Here is an 8,597-nt window from a genome sequence, read left to right as displayed (position 1 = left end):
CGTGATAACCACAACCGGTGTCAAGAACCCAAGAAATAGCATGATTAGAATCGTTAGATTTGATTGCATATATACCTGCGAAAGATGGCTTGATCTTTCCTTCCTTGATGGCTTGCAGGTAATCCGGGCAGCTTCTCTTCCAATGTCCTATCTTGTGACAGTGGTGGCACTCTGCCTCCTTCGGGTTAGAGCAGGGCTTAGAGGGATCTGTTGGGTTATGAGCATTCTAACACTCCTAAGTGTACATGCAACCCTAAATACCTTGGATCTATGTTTTCTCTATTATACATGCAAATATGAACATCCAAGGTATTATCCTAATCTAGCATACAAAACTATCAATATAACAAGATAGAATACATACCTCTTTGATGTAGAATGTCTTCATGAAGCTTGAGTGCCTAGTGCCCCAAGTGTGACACCTCAAATGGTTCACACAACACCAAATACACTTGGAATAACTTGAGAGAATTCTACACTTCATAAAATCGGCTAGCCCTCTCTAGAATAATCTAGTGGCCGATTTTGGGAAGAATAATATCTTTATATAGTGTTACAATTAGGGTAAACCATAATTGTCATGACTTTCCATTTCCTTGGATCCATGGGTTCAAATACACCATGGAGCATCCATGGAGCATCATATGGGTTTTGGCCCAACTAGATAATCCATGGAGCATTAGCCCACTATATAAGTATGGATGATTTACACAATCAACCCATATATTTAATTAGTCTTCTTTTGATCACTTAATTAATCCTAGATTAATTCTTGATCAATACTAATTAAATAATCTTATTATTCTTATTATTAATATACTAGAACTTATAATATATTAATAACCATAAGTGTCTTATTTCTCTCATTATAGTCTATCCAAGTGCATGATGCCATGCAACCCAAATGGACCATGTCGGGTCGGGTCAAGTCTTACCAATTATAGTTATGGACTTAGACATTAATCCAACAGTCTCCCACTTGGATAAGTCTAAAACTATTATTGCGTATGACTTCAGGAACCAACTGGCAATCTTAGCTCTCAAAAGCTTTTGTCGAACTCTGACCTTGTAGATGAACTCTGATCTTGTCAATGACTTGTCCATTAGATAAGGGATCATATATTCCTCCATTCTAGATATCGTATGGATTGAGACATGGATTATAATCATTCTCTCTGTCCATTTGTTGTTTCCCGATTTCCGATTTATGACGACTGACTAATTGAACAAATCAAATCAGTCCTGGCCCGGCCGAGCACTTCCATTTGTCATCATCAAATCATCGAGGGGCCCACAGATATCGCTTTTATCCCGAAGGTAAAAAGGAATGGATAAACTTCGACTCATATGGCTTGTTCTACTACTTGTTGAATCGTACACAAAGACACGTTTTATAACATCGAGTTACCAATGCGTTTTGTGTAATCAATGTACTATCAACTCATAGTAACAACTCATATCTCTAGGTTTGAAGAATATAAGATATTATCGTCTCATGATCACTCGTGATAAAATCCATGAAGTGATTCCAATGAGCGCGGGTTGAATCCAATACTCAGAACTTATGAGCACTCATGAGTGTTGTAGCCCTTTGTCCAACAACTTAGACCTCTACAAGCCAACCCATGACAGTCTTAATTCATATCTACTTCCAACATATGACCGACTGTGGATGGTTTGAATAACGTAGTCATTCCGGAAGAATAACCTAGTTTATTCGGGAAGTCAAAACATGCAAAGTGAAACACAATAATAATTGAATCCAATATGGTCTCAGAACTTATGAATATAAATAAAACACTTTTTATTTATCACCATATGATTACACATTATTCATTGTATATTGTTTCAGCTATCAACATTATTCTTGAATTTAAAACAATAGTTGTCCCATGCTCCAAGCATGCACACTATGTTTTCTAAACACTAGTCATGCCATACACCAAGTATGCATACTATGTTTGTCTATGATCTTTACTTTGTGAACTAGATCAATTGAACATAATCTTTAATGATTCTCTTTTCACACTCCCAAATCCTTACTGCAAATGCAAGAATTCCAAATTCATGTCATTTACTGAAATCTGTTAGATTCTAAACTTATATGCATCGATCCTCTTGTAATGATTATGCACAAAGTCAGAAAGACTTAACAACAATCATTACAGAGCATTCCAAAGGAGATCAAGTCCTTGGAACCATCCTTCTTGCATTAAGTTTCCTTAATCTTACACAGATTGAAAATTCTAACTTTGAAACATTTCCAGATTCCATTTCGACTATCACTTCTGAACAAGAGTTGCCTCCTTACAGATTATGTCAATATGGTCCTTCCAGAATTATTACTATACTTCCAATTGTCCTTGAGAAACCAGTCTTTGGTAAACCTTAGATTGTCCTCGACAATTGTTTAACCCTTTTAGTCATATCCAGTTCTAAACTTTTTCCCTTCGTAATGCCCTAGGCATTTGGAAAATTTTAGAAAGGATGAATATAGCACATGTAATCGATCCTATATCCGAAGCATATGGGACACGATTCATGATGTCTCACATAAAGACTAAACCAGTCTTTTGCTATAACATTTCCATTTCTATTTGCCAAGTTCTCATAATTCAGATCATGAAAAGGGATGCCGTAATCATAATCGAATTTTAGAACGCAAATAATGGACCCATATACAAAATTTCCTTATGTTGAGCCATTCCAACATGAAATTCATATATATCCTTGACTAAATGATTAAAACCTCACGATCTAAGCTTATAGATTTGAGATGAAGTATAATTTCCTCTCCCTTAATTATAGCAAAACAACTCTTTCCCAGTTGAAACTTTTGTTTTCTATAATTAACATTGCTAACTTGCAATACTTATCATAATTATCATGCTCCCACTAACATGATGATTATTAGCATAACACTTATGCTCCCACTAGCTTTGACATGTACTCAGAAATCAGCTGGACTTCTAGAAATCAATACTTTATTGACTTTCTTACCAAAGTTCAGATTTCTGATACTAGATTGTTTTGATAAGACTTTATCAAAAACATACACCTTCCTTAGATAGCTTATGGGTGTGTCAAAACAATTTTAAGAACTACGAAAAGGGATGCCGTAATCATAGTCTTGATCGTTTTGACCTTTGCCATTTCTCACAAGTCCAAGTTAGTGTGCCGGTAAACCACACACGCTCCACTAACGACTTTGAGAATGCAAATATCCCAATTGCTATCTAGCTAAAATCTACTTAGTGGAAGTGTTTCCTCACCATCATTTTCATGAATCAGAGAGAAACCTTATGACACTTAGATTTAATGGTGTATGAGTTCTTATCCATGTGAATTGTCAAAACCATAGTCACAAGACAAGGATAATGACAAATCCAAACTCATATGGACTGAACTCAATCTTAATTTCTTGCCACCTGGTAGATCAAGGGCCTACCATTGCTTCCAAGTTGTTGTGCAACACATTGAGAACTCTAAGAACTCATATGCAAAGCCAACTTTAACTAGAATGGGCACAGAATATGTCAACATGATAGGTTATAAACCTTAAGTCGTGTGCTAGTGAAGAACTTTAGGTTTCATTCTTGATTAGTTCTTGAGAATTTCAAGACCTTTAAGACTCCCACTGTCCTCTTGACCTATAAGACTCCCTTGTCAAACATCCAAGAGATAGTGTGGATTCTAATCAAGACAAACATTTCACACAATTGGCCGAAGTTGGTCTTTGTTTTATCCAAAACATCACAACTTACCAATTTCAAATGTACAAGAGTAGAAAACTTTACTCTTACATTTGTCAAGTGTTTTAAACCTTCTTTAAGACATGTCACTCAAATTACAATCTTGGAGTATGACTCTAAGACTTGTATTGGAACGAAGTATGACTCATCTTCTTGATTTAACCATTTCAACAATTCAAGATCCCTTCTTCTTAGTCATAAGAATGCACTAAGACTTCCTTAGAGAACTAATTTTGATATGGTTTCTTAATCATTGAGATGATCACAAAGCTGATACTAAAGTACTCTCCCATCTTTTCAGATTTGAGAGACTTTTATCCTTCTGCCTAATTTGATTCTTCTTATCCGCTCTGCCATGCATTGGAACCTTTTCCAATGTCTCAGAGTTACACTTAAGCTTGTAAGTATAATCATATTTACTGAGCTTTAGTAAACTATGACGAATTGCCTTACATCTTTTGTGGTGGACTTAATCAGTGCACATGACTATGTACTCGATCCCTTAGTCCATTACTTTACTCACACATCCATGTGAATAAGTAATTAGTCTTAATTTTTCCAATACTTGAAAGTTCTCATTCATCATGCTATACACCTTGCATGATTCCAAGTTCCGGTCCAATTGAGACTTGGGTGATGAGAATCTTTCCTTATTTGGTAAATTTAGACATTACCACAAATGAAGGAATCAATTTCATATTTCCACTCTTGCTATTAATGGAATCATATAAGCAACAATTTTTCCTCAAATGCCATTGTAAGGATATTTTAAAAATAAATAAAATCAAAAATTTCCTTTTATTTTAAAACTATGCGGAAAAACTTATCCTTACATTCCATATGAAAACTTGTTGTTATTTATTCCTAAGCAATATCTCATAACTCCTAAGAATTAGCTCAAGAATCCGATTTTTCAAACTACGCGATAGAAATCCATCTATGCGATCAGATTCAGCATATTCTTTCTTTGAGTTCCTTTACTTTTCTTTGATTCTTAAAACATCACCATGTGACCCAGTCACATCATGTATCAGGAATCTCAGAAAAGAAACTTAACAGAGTTAGATTAGTGGACTTTACCTGAAGTAGAGTCAATCTTATTGACTTTAACATCCTTAAGTAAACTTGGCAGCTTTGCAACTAATGACCCTTCCTTTGGCAATATAAACATATGGACCCTTTGATAATGGTACACGGGACTATCACAGACTTAGCTTTTCTCTTTATCATTTGTTCAACCGAGTTGACTATGGCCGATCCCTTTCCATTGGGAAGAGAATGCTTTTTCTTTATTTCCAGTGTCACCATTGTCAATGTCCATAAAGTTTCAGGAAGTTGATCTTAACAATAGATAAGATCATTAAGGGTCTTGTCATAGTCTATTTCATAGGTGTCCCAAAGGAACTCACTATGTGACTTAGAAAGTGATTGAACCACCAACTTTCTCAAGACTTTGACACCCAACTCTCCCGGCTTGTCAATATGTGACTACATCTCCAAGATGTGATCACACCTAGACCTTGCCTTGCCATTAGGGCTTGAGTGATCTTAAACTTTTCAAGAACTTGTGGGTAGGGAGAATAATTAGGAGGAGGATAGAGAAGTATGATATCCATGGGACATCATCTTCATTTAGGAAAGCTTGTTTCAAGAGATTTGGGAAGATCATAAATGTCTAAACCAGACATGTTTTGGGAGATATTCAAGATAGTTGATTTAAAGTCCTTAATATGACACCCAATATGAAATATTAAGGCTAGGACCCAACAGACTATTTTATAACTTAGAAGAGGTATGCCGTAATCCAAGCTATAAAACAATTTGAAGGTAGGTGAATGACGATTCACCAATTTCCACCAAGATAAACGAAATGTATTATTAGGTTTTAATTGGTTTTGAAACTCCTAGATCTTTTGAGATTCATTAAACTGTTCAATGGCATGTTTCAATCTCGAGAGTGCCCTTCAGGTTTTGTGACTGGGATGCTGAGGATCACAAAACAAGGTGTGAAGTAACCATGCAAATTACTTGGTACCCTTAAGTGTTTACCCCTCAATCGATGTGTCGGTTAACCACACACGCTCCATCGATACTATGATAAACATTAAGTTACCCTTTGCCTACCTTGTTAAATACGAGTTAGTGTGCCGGTTAACCACACACGCTCCACTAACCGACTTAAACAAAGTGCAAAGTGTAATTTCATGGATTAGCACCTTATTCACATTTTCCTAAGTAACTAAGATTGGGTATTATTTAGAGTTTAGTTACTTAGTATTTATCATTAATACTTTTAATGAAGGGAGAATTATAGTCATGTCAAACCCGTTCGGCTAACGACCCTCCACCAGTCAAGCAAGCGGTGGGTGAGACTGAACACTCATTAAGTTGCCATTTTATAGGCAACAACTTTATACCCACCTTATAGACCGGCTTCGTGAATGAGGCGTACTAGCGGTAAGACTGACTTTACTCTTATACATATAAATATTATTAACTTATAATATTATAAAGTATAAGGGTTGAATTTTAACTTTTAAAATTCTAAGGGCTAACTTGGAATTAAAGTATTCATAAGAGAAAACTTTACAAATTCCAAAACTTGAGGGCAAGTTTTGAAACTATTCAAAACTAATTAATTCCATAACTTATATGTTTAAAGTAGTTTTAATCCAAAAACTCTCAAGTTCCATAACTTGAGGACAAATTATGGAAGACTTTAAACTAATAAAGAATTAACTTTTTCTTTATTTTATAACTTATGAAATTAATTAAGGTTACATTATTTTTTTTATTTATTTATTAATGAAGTGACTCTTGAACCTCCATAACTTAAGGACAAGACTCTTCATCTTTTGTAACCTTTGCCAACTTTATGAGTTTTATGAGTCTTTAATGTGACTCTTCATGTAACTTAAGGATAAGTTACACAAACACATTTTATACTCAACTCTTAGATTAATTTGGATTGAAAACAACTTTTTCACTCAACTTTTCTATTAATCTAAGCAACTCATAAGAACAAGATAATTCAAATCAAACTTTTTCATGTAATTAGTCTAACCTTTAAACTAATACAAAACATGAATCTATTGACAATTATCTTTGAAAATGGATTAGCATGAACATTACCACATTAAAAAACAAGTTTATAAGTTCAAAACAACTTAGGGTAATGTTCCTAGTCCATTTCTAGCCAAAAACCTCGAAGATATGCTGTCTGGGGTCCAACTCGTCGAGTGCATGAACTCAACTCGGCGAGTTGGATGCATTTTGCCTTGGACTCGTCGAGTCCCTTCATGGACTCGGCGAGTCAGCTGGGCTGACAGCATCAAAACTCGATTTTTCAGCTTCTATTGCAGGTATAACAAGAAAACAAGCCTAGGCTCTAATACCACTGTTGGGTTATGAGCATTCTAACACTCCTACGTGTACATGCAACCCTAAATACCTTGGATCTATGTTTTCTCTATTATACATGCAAATATGAACATCCAAGGTATTATCCTAATCTAGCATACAAAACTATCAATATAACAAGATAGAATACATACCTCTTTGATGTAGAATGTCTTCATGAAGCTTGAGTGCCTAGTGCCCCAAGTGTGACACCTCAAATGGTTCACACAACACCAAATACACTTGGAATAACTTGAGAGAATTCTACACTTCATAAAATCGGCTAGCCCTCTCTAGAATAATCTAGTGGCCGATTTTGGGAAGAATAATATCTTTATATAGTGTTACAATTAGGGTAAACCCTAATTGTCATGACTTTCCATTTCCTTGGATCCATGGGTTCAAATACACCATGGAGCATCCATGGAGCATCATATGGGTTTTGGCCCAACTAGATAATCCATGGAGCATTAGCCCACTATATAAGTATGGATGATTTACACAATCAACCCATATATTTAATTAGTCTTCTTTTGATCACTTAATTAATCCTAGATTAATTCTTGATCAATACTAATTAAATAATCTTATTATTCTTATTATTAATATACTAGAACTTATAATATATTAATAACCATAAGTGTCTTATTTCTCTCATTATAGTCTATCCAAGTGCATGATGCCATGCAACCCAAATGGACCATGTCGGGTCGGGTCAAGTCTTACCAATTATAGTTATGGACTTAGACATTAATCCAACAGGATCAACTTTGGTCCCACTAGAAGAGGAACCATCTCGGGCTTTCAACTTGCGATAGTTGTTCGAAGAAGCTTTCCTCTTCTTTCCCTTCCCTTGACCAATAGCCAAGACAGGAGCAGCGGATGGATTGGGAGTTGGTGCAACATACTTGTCCTTGAAATTGCTCTCAGCAACCCTCAAGAGACCTTGGAGTTTACTTAGAGTGACCTCCTCTTTGTTCATGTGGTAGGTCATCCTAAATTGATTGTACATCGGAGGCAAGGAGTGAAGCACCATGTCGATCGCCAAGTCTTCGCCGAAGTCAACATTTAACTTGCGAAGGCGGTCGACATACCTTTGCATCTTTTGCAAGTGCACGGTAAGAGATTCTCCATGACCCATCTTAGCGGAAATCATGTTAGTGAAGATCTCGTAACGCTCTTGTCTCGCGTTTTGGTGGTACCTCTCCAACAAGTCTTGATGCATCTCGTATGGATACATGTCCTCGTAGGACTTTTGGAATTCGGAGTTCATGGTGGCGATCATGATGCAATGTACCTTCGTTGCATCTCGCTCATGAGTTTCAAAGGTGGTGATTTCTTCGGGAGTAGCAACTTCGGGGTTGATTTTCTCGAGCTTCTCGTCGAGGACATACTCTTTATCCTCATAGCGAGCAATGGTGCGAATGTATCTTATCCATTCGCTAA

The sequence above is a fragment of the Lactuca saligna genome, chromosome 6, assembly GCF_052625555.1.
Source record: "Lactuca saligna cultivar CGN05327 chromosome 6, ASM5262555v1, whole genome shotgun sequence".
Taxonomy (NCBI): Eukaryota; Viridiplantae; Streptophyta; class Magnoliopsida; order Asterales; family Asteraceae; genus Lactuca; species Lactuca saligna.
Note: the sequence above shows the minus strand (reverse complement) of the source record.